Genomic DNA, 16,943 nt, shown 5'->3' with positions numbered 1-16,943 from the left:
GATATGGTCCGGTTCGGACCACAATTAAATTATATGTTGGAGACCTGTGTAAAATTTCAGCCAATTCGTATAAGAATTGCGCCCATTGGGGCACACGAAGTAAAATAGAGAGAACGATTTATATGGGATCTGTATCGGGCTATAGACCGATTCAGACCATAAAAAACACGTTTGTTGATGGTCATGAGAGGATCCGTCGTACAAAATTTCAGGCATATCGGATAATAATTGCGACCTCTAGGGGTCAAGAAGTCAAGATCCCAGATCGGTTTATATGGCAGCTATATCAGGTTATGAACCGATTTGAACCTTATTTGACACAGTTGTTGAAAGTAAAAATAAAATACGTTATGCAAAATTTCAGAAAAATCTGATAAGAATTGCGCCCTCTAGAAGCTCAAGAAGTCAAATCCCCAGATCTGTTTATATGACAGCTATATCAGGTTATGGACCGATTTCAACCATACTTGGCACATTCGTTGGATATCATAACCAAATACTTCGTGCAAAAATTCATTCAAATTGGATAAGAACTGTGCCCTCTAGAGGCTCAAGAAGTCAAGACCCAAGATCGGTTTATATGGCAGCTATATCAGGTTATGGACCGATTTGGACCATACTTGGCACAGTTGTTGGATATCATAACAAAACACGTCGTGCAAAATTTCATTCTGATCGGGTAAGAATTGCGCACTCTAGAGGCTCAAGAAGTCAAGACCCAAGATCGGTTTATATGGCAGCTATATCAGGTTATGGACCGATTTAAACCATACTTGGCACAGTTGTTGGCTATCATAACAAAACACGTCGTGCGAAATTCCATTCCAATCGGATAAGAATTGCGCCCTCTAGAGGCTCAAGAAGTCAAGACCCAAGATCGGTTTATATGGCAGCTATATCAGGTTATTGACCGATTAAAACCATACTTGGCACAGTTGTTGGATATCATAACAAAACACGTCGTGCAAAATTTCATTCTGATCGGGTAAGAATTGCGCACTCTAGAGGCTCAAGAAGTCAAGACCCAAGATCGGTTTATATGGCAGCTATATCAGGTTATGGACCGATTTGAACCATACTTAGCACAGTTGTTGGATATTATAACAAAACACGTCGTGCAAAATTTCATTCTGATCGGGTAAGAATTGCGCACGCTAGAGGCTCAAGAAGTCAAGACCCAAGATCGGTTTATATGGCAGCTATATCAGGTTATCGACCGATTTGAACTATACTTGGCACAGTTGTTGGACATCATAGCAAAACACGTCGTGCAAAATTTCATTCCAATCGGATAAGAATTGCGCACTCTAGAGGCTCAAGAAGTCAAGACCCAAGATCGGTTTATATGGCAGCTATATCAAAACATGGACCGATATGGCCCATTTACAATACCAACCGACCTACACTAATAAGAAGTATTTGTGCAAAATTTCAAGCGGCTAGCTTTACTCCTTCGGAAGTTAGCGTGCTTTCGACAGACAGACGGACGGACGGACGGACGGACGGACGGACGGACGGACGGACAGACGGACGGACATGGCTAGATCGACATAAAATGTCGCGACGATCAAGAATATATATACTTTATGGGGCCTCAGACGAATATTTCGAGTAGTTACAAACAGAATGACGAAATTAGTATACCCCCCATCTTATGGTGGAGGGTATAATAATTTACCTTAGTTTGTTCGACCAAAACTTAGCAATTGTATGAGAATTGAAAAGGTAAACAACTCATGAGAGTGGAAAAAAATATTAAAAATAAAATCCGTTTTGTTATACAATGAACTTGAACTTTGAAGTGCAGGTGCCTTATCGAGTTTAACATTTGTTTCCTTGTGTACTGTAAATAGTGAAACAACTTACAAAATTAAGAAATAAAGAAAGATGTTGATGAGAAGCAGGGGTTCTCAAATCGCATACTTTAGTAGGAAATCGGAGATAATTTTAATACATGATCGAACTATACGACGATCGATACGACTTGAGTTAGGCTGTGGATTCATTGTCAGCCGTAGACAAGCTTTTTTTGCAGCAAAACCAAAAATTTTAATATCAACCTTATCTGTGCCCATATTCCAACCAAGTTTGAGGACAAGCAGACCAAAGATGTATTCTATGAGCGACTAGAGAGAACATATGATCATATGGTAAAATAGTGGTAGAAAATTTGCGAGATTTTTCGATCATCTTCCAGCTTGAGATCATGTTCAATGCCTTCTATTCAAAGAATAGCATAGCAAAGAACTTATAAAAGTTGAGCAAGTGTGTGATGTATTTCAAAACACTTAGACTGGCTAGTGTATCATGATTTCTGTTACGCCATATAACTTCATAATTCCACTAAGGAACAGGGGCAACTTCATCAGCACCTTTGTTAAATTGATTAAGGTGCCCTACATACCCAAAGACTATTGAGTACGGTTTAGAGCGCGCTTTTGTTTTGAAACAGGATTTCATTAGGAAATCAGGGTGTGTTTGGCCCGACTGGCAGAAAATTTAGTCTCCATTAAGAAAAACTGGTAATGGAATATTCTTGGGCTAAATGATTTCGCGTAGCAAAAATTTGACAGTGCGCAGCACCAGATTTTTTAACAACCGATCTGGACCAAATTGCAGAAAGTTGTCGAACAACCTAATGCAACTCACTTTCCCAAATTTCTGCGAAATCGGACAATAAATTCGGCTTTTATGGGCCCGACACCTTAAATCGAGAGATCAGTCTATTTGGCAGCTATATCCAAATCGAGCGACCTAACGCAACTCACTGTCCCAAATTTCGGCGAAATCGGAGAATAAATGCGCCTTTTATGGGCCCAAAACCATCGGTCTATATGGTAGCTATATCCCAATCTGAACCGATCCAAATTGAAAAAGGATATCGACTGGCCTAACACAACTCACTGTCCAATATTTCAGCAAAATCGGATAATAAATGTGGCTTTTATGGGCCTAAGACCCTAAATCGGGCGATCGGTCTATATGGGGGCTATATCAAGATATAGTCCGATATAGCCCATCTTCGAAATTAACCTGCTTATGGACAAAAAAATAGTCTGTGCAAAGTTTCAGCTCAATATCTCTTTTTTTAAAGACTGTACCGTGATTTCAACAGACAGACTGACGGACATGGCTAGATCGTCTTAGATTTTTACGCTGATCAAGAATATATATACTTTACGGGGACTTAGGCGTATATTTCGATGTGTTGCAAACGGAATGACAAAATGAATATACCCCCAACCTTCGGTGAAGGGTAAAATAACGCAAAAGGTTTGGGACATTTTTAGTATGAAAACAAAAATTTTAACAAGAAGTTCTTCTTTAATTGTAATTGTGTAACGTTTCGCTTTAACAAATCACACGTTAGCCATAAACGTTGCATAACTGAACGTAACAAACTTTGTTTATGGAAAACCTTCAATTTATTGAAAACCTTTCACATTTGTACAAATTCATTATGTTTTTGAATTATGATCTGCTTTATTCATTTTGCTATAAGTAAACCTAAAAATTTCTAATGGTAGTTGTTGTTTTCGCACGTTTAAATACCTAATTTGGGATGGATATTTCTTTATTGCATAAGTATTACCAAACAACGTATATATATGCGCCAGAAATTCTTGTTTTGTTTATTTGTACATGGCATCCATTTGTCTGTTGCTGTTGTCAGCTGAACTATGTAAGTCCAAAGGCGATACATTGATAAGACGTACACAAAAGCTTGTTTGCACAATCTAGCTTCTTTCTTTCTTTCATTGGATAGCGTATTTGTCCCATTAGTCGAACCTAGCTCCTCGATCTTCTGCGCTCCTTCTCCAATTTCTGACACCAAGTTTCGAGAAAACTTTTACCACTTGATAATTCCATCGGAGTTTTGGTCGTCCCGGTTTGTGTATATAACAGTACTTGCCTTCAAAAAGCTTCTTCGCTGGAGCTTCTTCATTCATTCTGACAACATGATCTAGCCAACATAGTTTTTGTATTTTGATACGTTTAACTATGCTAACGTCGTCATACATCTCAAACAGTTCGTGGTTCGTACAACGCCGATTCTCTCCATCAATGCGAAATGGTCCACATATTTTATGAAGAATCTTTCTCTCAAACACTCCAAGCACTGCCTCGTCTGCTTTCACAAGTACTCATGCCTCGGAACCATATAACAACACGGGTAGTATCTTTGTCTTGTATATAATTTTCGTCTGTCGAGTAGAGCTGGCAAACTAGTGATAATCGCACATTCGATATTTTCGAATAATAAATGGCGATAGTATCGTTAATTTCCCATCACTTTTATTGCAAACGAAAATGAGCATAAAAAATCAAGATATTGTTTTATATAGAAGCAATATCAATGCACAGACCGAATCAACCAACCAAGGCGTTGTGGGATTTGATAACAAACATTTTTTCTTATCTCCATTTACTGCCAGACCCACTTTCACTGTTGCCCTTTCGATTCTATGAAAGGCTATACTTACTACTTCCGGTGGCCGGCCCATGATATCCATGTCGTCGGCATAGTCGAGTAGCATGGGTTTTCTTCTGAGTAGTGTGCCATACCTATTCACATCTGCGTCTCGTATAATCTTCTCCAGCAAGATATTAAAGAGTCTGTCTCCTACTCTGATTTGGAGTTGAATAGATCGGAGTGATTCTTTCCTATTCTTACTGAGCAAGGTATATCAGCAAGCATCATCATACAGAGCCTTATAATATTGCTGAGATACCAAACTGAGACATTTTTATACCCTCCACCATAAGATGGGGGGTATACTAATTTCGTCATTCTGTTTGTAACTACTCGAAATATTTGTCTGAGACCCCATAAAGTATATATATTCTTGATCGTCGTGACATTTTATGTCGATCTAGCCATGTCCGTCCGTCTGTCCGTCCGTCCGTCTGTCTGTCGAAAGCACGCTAACTTCCGAAGGAGTAAAGCTAGCCGCTTGAAAATTTGCACAAATACTTCTTATTAGTGTAGGTCGGTTGGTATTGTAAATGGGCCATATCGGTCCATGTTTTGATATAGCTGCCATATAAACCGATCTTGGGTCTTGACTTCTTGAGCCTCTAGAGTGCGCAATTCTTATCCGATTGGGATGAAATTTTGCACGACGTGTTTTGTTATGATATTCAACTACTGTGCCAAGTATGGTTCAAATCGGTCCATAACATGATATAGCTGCCATATAAACCGATCTTGGGTCTTGACTTCTTGAGCCTGTAGAGTGCGCAATTCTTATCCGATTGGAATGAAATTTTGCACGACGTGTTTTGTTATTATATCCAACAACTGTGCCAAGTATGGTTCAAATCGGTTTATAACCTGATATAGCTGCCATATAAACCGATGTTGGGTCTTGACTTCTTGAGCCTGTAGAGTGCGCAATTCTTATCCGATTGGAATGAAATTTCGCACGACGTGTTTTGTTGTGATATCCAACAACTGTGCCAAGTATGGTTCAAATCGGTTCATAACCTGATATAGCTGCCATATAAACAGAACTGGGGTCTTGACTTCTTGAGCCTCTAGAGTTCGCAATTCTTATCCGATTTGAATGAGTTTTTGCACGAAGTATTTTGTTATGATATCCAACAACTGTACCAAGTTTGGTTAAAATCGGTTCATAACCTGATATAGCTGTCATATAAACAGATCTGGGGACTTGACTTCTTGAGCTTCTAGAGGGCTCAATTTCTATCCAATTTGGCTGAAATTTCGCAAGACGTTTTTTATTGTTACTTTTAACAACTGTGTCAAATAAAGTACAAGTCGGTTTATAACCTGATATATTCGAATTGGATGACATTTTACACAGGTCTCCAACATATAATTTAATTGTGGTCCAAACTGGACCATATCTTGATATCGCTCTAATAGCAGAGCAAATCTTTTCTTATATCCTTTTTTTTGCCTAAGAAGAGATGCCGGGAAAAGAACTCGACAAATGCGATCCATGGTGGAGGGTATATAAGATTCGGCCCGGCCGAACTTAGCACGCTTTTACTTGTTTGAAATACGTTTGAACGTATAACGACAGGGGCATTGATTGGGTCCAATTATCTCATTGACTTTAGGTTTAAACCAATTTTTTGAGTAGTGTGCCATACCTATACCAGTGATTAGAAGCGGAGCAGGCGCGGAGCGGGAGCGAAAGTTTTTTAACCAGGAGCGGAGCGGTGCCCATTCTCAAAAACCGCTCGCTCCGACAAAACAAAAGACTTTTAAATATAAATTTTTTCAATTTACGAATTTGTTATTTTAGCAAACTGAATCCAAAATTTAAGATAATTAAATTGACATGGGATAACTTCCAAGTAAGCTTTTTTATACCCTCCACCATAAGATGGGGGGTATACTAATTTCGTCATTCTGTTTGTAACTACTCGAAATATTCGTCTGAGACCCCATAAAGTATATATATTCTTGATCGTCGTGAAATTTTATGTCGATCTAGCCATGTCCGTCCGTCCGTCCGTCCGTCTGTCTGTCGAAAGCACGCTAACTTCCGAAGGAGTAAAGCTAGGCGCTTGAAATTTTGCACAAATACTTTTTATTAGTGTAGGTCGGTTGGTATTGTAAATGGGCCATATCGGTCCATGTTTTGATATAGCTGCCATATAAACCGATCTTGGGTCTTGACTTCTTGAGCCTCTAGAGTGCGCAATTCTTATCCGATTGGGATGAAATTTCAAATCGGTCCATAACCTGATATAGCTGCCATATAAACCGATCTTGGGTCTTGACTTCTTGAGCCTCTAGAGTGCGCAATTCTTATCCGATTGGAATGAAATTTTGCACGACGTGTTTTGTTATGACATCCAACAACTGTGCCAAGTATGGTTCAAATCGGTCCATAACCTGATATAGCTGTCATATAAACCGATCTTGGGTCTTGACTTCTTGAGCCTCTAGAGGGCGCAATTCTTATCCAATTTGAATGAATTTTTGCACGTAGTATTTTGTTATGATATCCAACAACTGTGCCAAATATGGTTCAAATCGGTTCATAACCTGATATAGCTGCCATATAAACCGATCTGGGATCTCGACTTCTTGAGCCTCTAGAGGTCGCAATTATTATCCGATTTGCCTGAAATTTTGTACGACGGATTCTCTCATGACCATTAACATACGTGTTTACTATGGTCTGAATCGGTCTCTCTATTTTACTTCTTGAGCCCCCAAAGGGCGCAAATCTTATTCGAATTGGATGACATTTTACACAGGTCTCCAACATATAATTTAATTGTGGTCCAAACTGGACCATATCTTGATATCGCTCTAATAGCAGAGCAAATCTTTTCTTATATCCTTTTTTTTGCCTAAGAAGAGATGCCGGGAAAAGAACTCGACAAATGCGATCCATGGTGGAGGGTATATAAGATTCGGCCCGGCCGAACTTAGCACGCTTTTACTTGTTTGAAATACGTTTGAACGTATAACGACAGGGGCATTGATTGGGTCCAATTATCTCATTGACTTTAGGTTTAAACCAATTTTTTGAGTAGTGTGCCATACCTATACCAGTGATTAGAAGCGGAGCAGGCGCGGAGCGGGAGCGAAAGTTTTTTAACCAGGAGCGGAGCGGTGCCCATTCTCAAAAACCGCTCGCTCCGACAAAACAAAAGACTTTTAAATATAAATTTTTTCAATTTACGAATTTGTTATTTTAGCAAACTGAATCCAAAATTTAAGATAATTAAATTGACATGGGATAACTTCCAAGTAAGCTTTTTTATACCCTCCACCATAAGATGGGGGGTATACTAATTTCGTCATTCTGTTTGTAACTACTCGAAATATTCGTCTGAGACCCCATAAAGTATATATATTCTTGATCGTCGTGAAATTTTATGTCGATCTAGCCATGTCCGTCCGTCCGTCCGTCCGTCTGTCTGTCGAAAGCACGCTAACTTCCGAAGGAGTAAAGCTAGGCGCTTGAAATTTTGCACAAATACTTTTTATTAGTGTAGGTCGGTTGGTATTGTAAATGGGCCATATCGGTCCATGTTTTGATATAGCTGCCATATAAACCGATCTTGGGTCTTGACTTCTTGAGCCTCTAGAGTGCGCAATTCTTATCCGATTGGGATGAAATTTCAAATCGGTCCATAACCTGATATAGCTGCCATATAAACCGATCTTGGGTCTTGACTTCTTGAGCCTCTAGAGTGCGCAATTCTTATCCGATTGGAATGAAATTTTGCACGACGTGTTTTGTTATGACATCCAACAACTGTGCCAAGTATGGTTCAAATCGGTCCATAACCTGATATAGCTGTCATATAAACCGATCTTGGGTCTTGACTTCTTGAGCCTCTAGAGGGCGCAATTCTTATCCAATTTGAATGAATTTTTGCACGTAGTATTTTGTTATGATATCCAACAACTGTGCCAAATATGGTTCAAATCGGTTCATAACCTGATATAGCTGCCATATAAACCGATCTGGGATCTTGACTTCTTGAGCCTCTAGAGGTCGCAATTATTATCCGATTTGCCTGAAATTTTGTACGACGGATTCTCTCATGACCATTAACATACGTGTTTATTATGGTCTGAATCGGTTTATAGCCTGATATAGCTCCCATATAAATCGATCTCTCTATTTTACTTCTTGAGCCCACAAAGGGCGCAATTCTTATTCGAATTGGCTGACATTTTACACAGGTCTCCAACATATAATTTAATTGTGGTCCAAACCGGACCATATCTTGATATCGCTCTAATAGCAGAGCAAATCTTTTCTTATATCCTTTTTTTGCCTAAGAAGAGATGCCGGGAAAAGAACTCGACATATGCGATCCATGGTGGAGGGTATGTAAGATTCGGCCCGGCCGAACTTAGCACGCTTTTACTTGTTTTATATACTACACTGCCACTGTGTTTGTGATTAGTATACGGATCGACTCAGAATCACATCCAGATTCGATTTAGCTATATCGGACCGTCTGTTTTTCTTTGTGTACCAACTATAGATCGAAATACTCATCCGATCGTCTTCATATCTTCAATAATGTGATCATTTGTAAACCGTTCCTCACGATTTTGGGAAGAATTCCGTCATGACTTTCGACATTGAATTTTTGTTGATGCTGAATCCTATAGAAATTGGGTAAAATTTAGATATGTCTTCTATGTAAATATATGTATCCCTGATTTTCACTTATTTAAGTTCGACGACTTAGCCCACATACCCAGGGTAACTAAAGGTCGGCTATACCCTTAGCCCGTCTATAAATTCGATTAGGAATTCTTTCGGTATTTGCTTAGGAAGAAAAATAGCAAGTGATCGGTCTATTTGGGAGCAATATCAGGTTAGGCAGGCAATATTTGGTAGGATGTTGGACATTATGGGAGAAATTATAATGCTAAATTTCAACCAAATTGGATAAGAATTGCTCCCACTAGAGCCTTTGGAAGAAAATGCGGGAGATCGGAGTATATGGGAGCTTTATCAGTTTAAAGATCGGTTCAGACTATACTTGACAAGAACGGTGCAGGTCATAAAGAAATCGTTATACAACATTTCAGCCAAATCGTAAAAAATTTCCACACTCTAGGGACTCAAGAAGTCAAATTTTGAGATCAGTTTATATGGCCGCTATATCTTAACATGAGTTTTAGCCCTTCCTTACAATGAAGTATTAGTGCAAAGTTACAAACGAATTCATGGAAAGAAGGGCGGAAGGATGGACAGACATGGCTAGATCGGCTTAAGATGTCATGACGATCAATGCATACTTCGTGGTGAGGTCGGTTTATATCGTGAAATCGGTTTATATGGGCGCTATATCTCAGCCAAATCGGATAAGAGTTGCACACTCTAGGAGCACGAGAGGTACATACCAGAGAGCAGTTTATATGGGAGCTATTCCAGGTTATCAACCGATTCAGATCATACTTGTCGTGAGATTTGGAGGTCATAGTAGAAGACATTGTGCACAATTTCAGCCAAATCGAGTTAGAACTGCACACTATAGAGGCTTAAGAAGTAGATTCGGGAGATCGATTTATATAGGAGCTATGTCAAGTTATGAACCGATTCAAACTTTATTTGCCACGAATCTTGGATGTTATATTAAAAGTCATGGTACAAAATTTGAGCAAAATCGAGTAAGAATTGCGCCATCTAGGGGCAAAAGAAATCATATCAATGAATCGCTTTATATGTAGGCTTTAGACAAATCTGAACCGGTATGGTCCATTTTCATCCCCAATTACCTACATCAGATCACTGTTGAGGTTTCACAAACGGAATGCCTAGATAGTGCTTTTATGGGCTTCAGATCCTTTATTTGGAGATCGGTCTATATGGCAGCTATATCTAAATATAGTCCGATTTAATCCATATTAAGGTCAGATGTTGGGAGGCCTAAAATTACTCATTGATTCAAATTTCAGCCAAATCGGATAAAAAATAAAGCTTTTATGGGCTTCAGACCCTTTATCGGCAGATCGGTCTATATGACGGCTATATCTAAATAAAGTCCGATCTGAACCATATTTGGGTCCTATATTGGGAGGCCTAAAACTACTTACTGTTTCAAATTTCAGCGAAATAGGATAAAAAATAAAGCTTTTATGGGCTTCAGACCCTTAATCGGGGCACCGGTCTATATGGCAGCTATATCTAAATATAGTCCGATCTGAACCATATTTTCGTCAGATGTCGGGAAGCGTCAATGTCAATATGGCAGCTATATCTAAATATAGTCCGATCTGAAGCATATTTTTGTCAGATGTCGGGAAGCGTCAATGTCAAATTTCAGCGTAATCGGGTAATAAATAAAGCTTTTATGGGCTTCAGACTCTTTATCGGCAGATCGGTATATATGGCAGCTATGTCTAAATATAGTCCGATCTGATCCATATTTGGGTCAGATGTCGGGAAGCCTTAAGCTACTCACTATTTAAAATTTCAGCAAAATCGGATAAAAAATAAAGTAATTTTGGGCATTAGACCCTTTATCGGCCGATTGGTCTATATAGCAGCTACATCCAAATATTGTCCGATTTGGCGTATCTGTGGCAAATTTAAGCTCTATATCTCAATTTTTGAAGGATGTAGAATGATAACAACAGACGGACGGACAGACACACGGACATCGTAAAATCTTCTTTGAATCCGAATCCGACGATACGAAATATATATACTTTGTAGGGTCGGAAATTGATATTTCGATGTGTTGCAAACGGAGTTACTAAATGAATATATACCCCCTATCCTACGGTGGTGGGTATAAAAAATAATATACCACGTGTTCTATGACGGTGTGTATATGAAGAAAATTTACAAAAAATTTGTCAATTTAAGTGTAAAGGAGTGGGAGCAGGATATTAAAGAAATCACCCTATAAGCTGTCTACCTGTCTGAAACCTCATTTGGTATTGAATGATTCTGAGAGGTTCTTTCCTATTGCCACTGAGGCACGTTTATCAGCAAGCATCATCGTTCTGAGTCTTATTAATTTTGCAGGGATATCAAACTCCGGCATGGCTTAATATACGTATAGGACCTATAGGACTGCCAAAAGCGGTTTTGTTGTCAACGAAGAGATGGTAAGGGTTGATCTGTCCTTGTTAGGTGTTTTCTGTTTTTTGGCGCAGTGTGAATATCTTGTCTATGGACGTTTGGCCAGGTCTAAAGCCGCATTGATAGGGCCCAATTATCTAATATTTTGTATGCGATGGGCACGAGACTCCTCTGTAGTTGGCGCATTCCATCTTGTCTTCTTTCTTGTGGACGGGACATTGGGTATGAGCTCTTCTTGCCAGATCGCACAGACAAGTTGATACATATGCTTAATAACTGTGTTGCTTCCGGTCTTAAATAGTTCAGCGGGCAATCCATTGGCTCCTGCTGCCTAGTTGATTTTCAATCGGGTCACTGTTACTTGGATCTCATTCTGACTAGGAGGTAACCATTACCATTACCAGTGATTGGTTCTATGGTATCCTCTACGCCGCCATCGTCAGACACTAGCAGCCAGGAAAAAAGTTTTTTTTTTCATATTTAAGCACACTATCTGCATCAGTGACCAGATTTCCTTCTTGTCTCTGCAGGAGGATGAACCTTTACCAAAACTATTGGTTTGATGTGTTATTCTTTGGTAGAGTTTCTAAACTTCATCTGAATTCTGAACATCTCGATTAGCCCACAATTGTCAAGTCAAGTTTCTCTTATATCCGTGATATCAGCAACTGATATCACGCCTTTGCCTGCCGTGGTTCTACTTAATGCAGGGTTGCTTTATATGCTGCATTCATTCGATGTGTATTCAAAACAAACGGTTTTTATACCCTACAAGACTACTGTGTTATTATTGTTATTATTTAGCAATCTAATCTGGTTGAATTTTGTAGTGGCGGTGCAAATTTCAAATATTTGAAAAATTCAAGGGCTTGATAACTATGAAGACGGACTGTATCAATTTCAATGAATAAAGTTTGAAATATAACAAACAAACGATAATACATAGCCAACTTGTTCTGAACTAATCAGGACTAGTTCCACCTTTGTTTACTTTCAATGTAAACAACTGGTTAATTTAACAAGGGTTTGTCCTTGCAGTAACCAGTAGACCCTAGAACTAGTACTTCTGCCAATTGCAACAAACTAGTTCCGTAATTGGTTTCTTGTGATATTTGTCAATGTTTAGAGGTTTTGGTTTTTCCTCTGTCACTCTCTCTACTTAAACAATTTTGTAAGTTTTGTCAGTGGTCGACGAGGAGATTTGAACTCATCATCTTATGTTTGGTAGTCTTAAATATAAACAAGTAAAAGCGTGCTAAGTTCGGCCGGGCCGAATCTTATATACCCTCCACCATGGATCGCATTTGCCGAGTTCTTTTCCCGGCATCTCTTCTTAGGCAAAAAAAAGGATATAAGAAAAGATTTGGTCCGGTTTGGACCACAATTAAATTATATTTATGTTGGAGACCTGAGTAAAATGTCAGCCAATTCGAATAAGAATTGCGCTCTTTGTGGGCTCAAGAAGTAAAATAGAGAGATCGATTTATATGGGAGCTGTATCGGGCTATAGACCGATTCAGACCATAATAAACACGTATGTTAATGGTCATGAGAGAATCCGTCGTACAAAATTTCAGGCAAATCGGATAATAATTGCGACCCCTGGAGGCTCAAGAAGTCAAGACCCCAGATCGGTTTATATGACAGCTATATCAGGTTATGAACCATATTTGGCACAGTTGTTGGATATCATAACAAAATACTACGTGCCAAAATTCATTCAAATTGGATAAGAATTGCGCCCTCTAGAGGCTCAAGAAGTCAAGACCCAAGATCGGTTTATATGACAGCTATATAAGTTTATGGACCGATTTGAACCATACTTGACACAGTTGTTGGATATCATAACAAAACACGTCGCACAGTGGGCCAAATGGCAAAAAAATTGGAAATAAGTCTACAACTTTTTATCTGTTGATTTTAGCCATACAAAATGTTCTAGACATTTGTAGAGGAGGACATAGGCTTTCAGAAAAGTGCTGTTGTTGGTCCATATCTTTAATACAGGGTGAGCTACAGGGTGTCAAAGTTGACCACTTTTGACTTCTCCAAGCTTCTGGGGGCCATAACTTTTGATCTACTCAACCGATTTACATGATTTAGGACTCTAGAGAAAGAGCTTGACAAGATCTAAAAAACTTATGCATAAAGTACCATGCCATCGTGTACTGTTAAGGAGTTATGAATTGTTTAATTTTAAAATATGAAAATTTGGCCTTGGTTTTTTTCAGTGTTTTTTTAATAACTCCGTCAATTTTAAAGCTATAAACTTCATACTTCACACAAATTATGCCAGCATATGTGTGCATAAAATACAAAAGGAATCACGTGAATATCTTTGGCGGTTTAAAAATGGCATCGTTTTCAATATGAAAAATATTTTTTTTGTCAAAAAATTGCAAAATTTTTCAAAAAAGATACTCCCATTTCCTTTAAGTTTTCGCAAACTTTGGCCGTCAAAGCATTATCATTTCTTTCCATTTTCACAAAGTCGAGGTATTAAGAAAAGTTTTAAGTGCTAATTTGGCTAATTTCGATATCAAACAACACCGTTATCTTAAGACCAAAATGGCCAATTTTTTTACTAAACTTCAAAAGTTTCTCACTGGAAAAAAAGTTCCACGGGGATTTTTTCGCTTTTTTTGAACTTAAATGAAAGCTTAAAATGTTCCCAACATTTTAAGGTATGTCTCGCCATATCCTAGCCATAAATGAGATCGTAGCGATCAAAATACTGAAAAAAGTCAATTTTCAAGTAGTGCTATATTCATTGCTAAAAAACAAGTATTACGTCACATTTTATTGCAAAGATGTTAAATAAACTTTTATTTGGTAACACTTCTTCTACAAAACACAAAAAGAATCATGGAAATATCTCTATTCTATTCCATTTTATGGAACCGGCAATAAAAAAGTCAATTTTTCAAAAAAGTCGAATTTCCCAAATTTTGTTTTTGTTGTCCTAATTGCACATGACACACTATAGCCATATTTACGCAACATACCTTATCGTAAAGGAAATTTTCATACCTTTCCAACAATGTATAAAACATTTCTCAACTCGGATTCTATCTACTCTAAAATTCATTTACACTTCATTAAACTCTATATAAAAATGTCTATTTGTGAAATGGAACCTTATATGGGGCCTACACTAAAACATTGATAGATTTGCCCAGGGTTTACAATACAAATGTGTTAGAATAAAAAAAGGTCTCCTGCCAAAGTTTAAAAAAATTGGAATAAAAATATGTGTTTTAGAGCGAAAACACTTCGCATCGGCGTGCGTTTATATGTATATTAGCTACTCCCAAAATAAAAAAGCATTTTAGTTTTGTATTATTTGATTTTATTCTCTACCAAATAATCTAAGGTATCAAAATTTAAAAGCTCTTTAATTTGAATGGCATCGGGATCGTCCTTATCTATATCGTCACATATTTTTGGTAGCCATTTAGTTCTGATGCTGTATAGTACCGGATCAGACGATAACAATAAATATTGAAGTAAATCATAATTTTGGTTAAATTTGGTGCTCTTTCGGGTATTGAAAAGCCGGAACTGTTTAACATCTCTATTACGGGATTCCTGAGCTTCTTCTGTAAGTTCTCCTAACGGAAGTATGTTGTATTCCACAATTTCCTTGCCATGATGTAAGACTTTATGTACTGTCGGTGTTAAAGCTTTCCACGAATATAAATCAGATAAAATGTTTTTTGTGTCATTACTATAAGCTTCAAATTTGGTTGAATTTATCATCTTTTTGCTATTGATTACAGCCAAAATCACTTTGAATCGTCTTAGCAAGTGTTCATCAAGACCGGTTATTTTAGATGTCGATACGGGGTCCTCAAAAAACCGCCTTGCCGAGTTGCCATCATTTGTGCTTCCGTATCCGTAAAGAGGTTTATCTATTATAAGTCCCTTTTGTTTAAACTCCAACTGGATTCGATTCTTCTCTTCCTGCCTCATTTTGTGAAGATCTTGGTTGTTTCTAGCAGAGACATCGCGGTTTCCAGGGCTAGTCCGATATTTAAGGTCATACGATAAATGCAAACAATACTCCATGAATCGAATTCTACAGTGCAGGGGCGAAATACCGAAATTGAGCGCATTTTCGTTTACTAAATTTTCATCAGACTTGTCCTCGAATTGCCCATTCTTCTTGCCACAAATATTGCATCTCCAATTGGACATAACGCCAGTTAATGCGTTTGCCACCTTTCCATCGATCATAGTGAGTTGTAGTTGAAACGAAACTTTTATATTTCTTCCCAATTGGTTTATAACAATCATGGGTAATGCAGCAATTTCTTCCTTTATTTCGTTCACCAAAGATCGTGTTGTGTTCCGGTCTTCCTTTGTATACTCAAACCGAATTGGGCGACATAAATATTTTGACCCAGGTGTTCTATTTATCCATATATCTTGAAATGCATTTTCTTTCGATGATGAAGATTGGTCCTTGTACAATCTCATTCTCAATGGTACTAATGATGCCATGAAAATTGATGCGAAGTTGGTATCTATTTCTGTTTGTTGCTTATATTCGGAAAATCCAGATGATCCATCACAACCCCATTTGCTGATCAAAACCACTTCGGAATTATTACATGTGTTCAACTGTTCTTCAGTAAAATTAGAAATAATTCTAACAGCTGTATTTTCAACAAGATCAGCAAGTTTCACTCTTGCTTTTAATTCGTCCACGTATATATTTGATGGCACCATTTTCGTCCTGGTGTTGTACAATTTATGTTTTGAGGGTAAACAACCCCATCCTTTTTCACGAAGAGCCTTCCTCATTGTTGAGTATTTGTTTCTTGAGAGGCCTAGGTTCAAAATCAGGGCCAGTGCATCTTCCTCCGTGAATTCTGTAGTCGATTTTGGAGTTGGAATACTTTCTACCATTCTCTTTACCCTTTTCGGAGATGCTAATGGTAAAACATCGACAATTCGTCCAACATTTTTTGGTTGTGTTTTTAACAATGCTGTTTTGAACGTATCTTTTATTAAATTTGGCGGATGTGCCGCCAATAGTTCCTCTTGTTTTTTCTTTTTGGTTTTCTCCGTAACTTCGTCGTATGCTTTGCTAGGCCGGCCGGGAATCAGCGGTTTAATTTCAATAAGTAGATCCGATTTCAGCCACTTCTCATACATTTTGAAAAACTTGATTTTTGCGAATGAACATTCTGGCAACCTTCTCTCAAATGATTTGTAGAATTTTTCAAGTTTGTCTAAAGCGTCTTTATTTAGCCTTATTCCATATATGTGGTCCAAAGTGTAAACAAGTTCCTTAAATGACTCCGTGTATGATTTGGAATCATTTTTGATGTCCCATACAATTTTCGAAAGAGTGGAATACTTCAGTATGACTTCCATAACTTATAAATG

At 38.1% G+C, this 16,943-nt stretch overlaps 1 protein-coding gene across 3 annotated transcripts in view; it reads right to left on the bottom strand.

The window, feature by feature from the left end:
• Nucleotides 1-16,943, bottom strand: part of LOC106093804 (motile sperm domain-containing protein 2) — a 130,713-nt gene that overhangs the window by 84,418 nt on the left and 29,352 nt on the right. The gene's annotated exons all lie outside the window — the stretch shown is intronic.

The sequence above is a fragment of the Stomoxys calcitrans genome, chromosome 1, assembly GCF_963082655.1.
Source record: "Stomoxys calcitrans chromosome 1, idStoCalc2.1, whole genome shotgun sequence".
Lineage (NCBI taxonomy): Eukaryota > Metazoa > Arthropoda > Insecta > Diptera > Muscidae > Stomoxys > Stomoxys calcitrans.
This window is presented reverse-complemented; position numbering and strand designations above follow the sequence as displayed.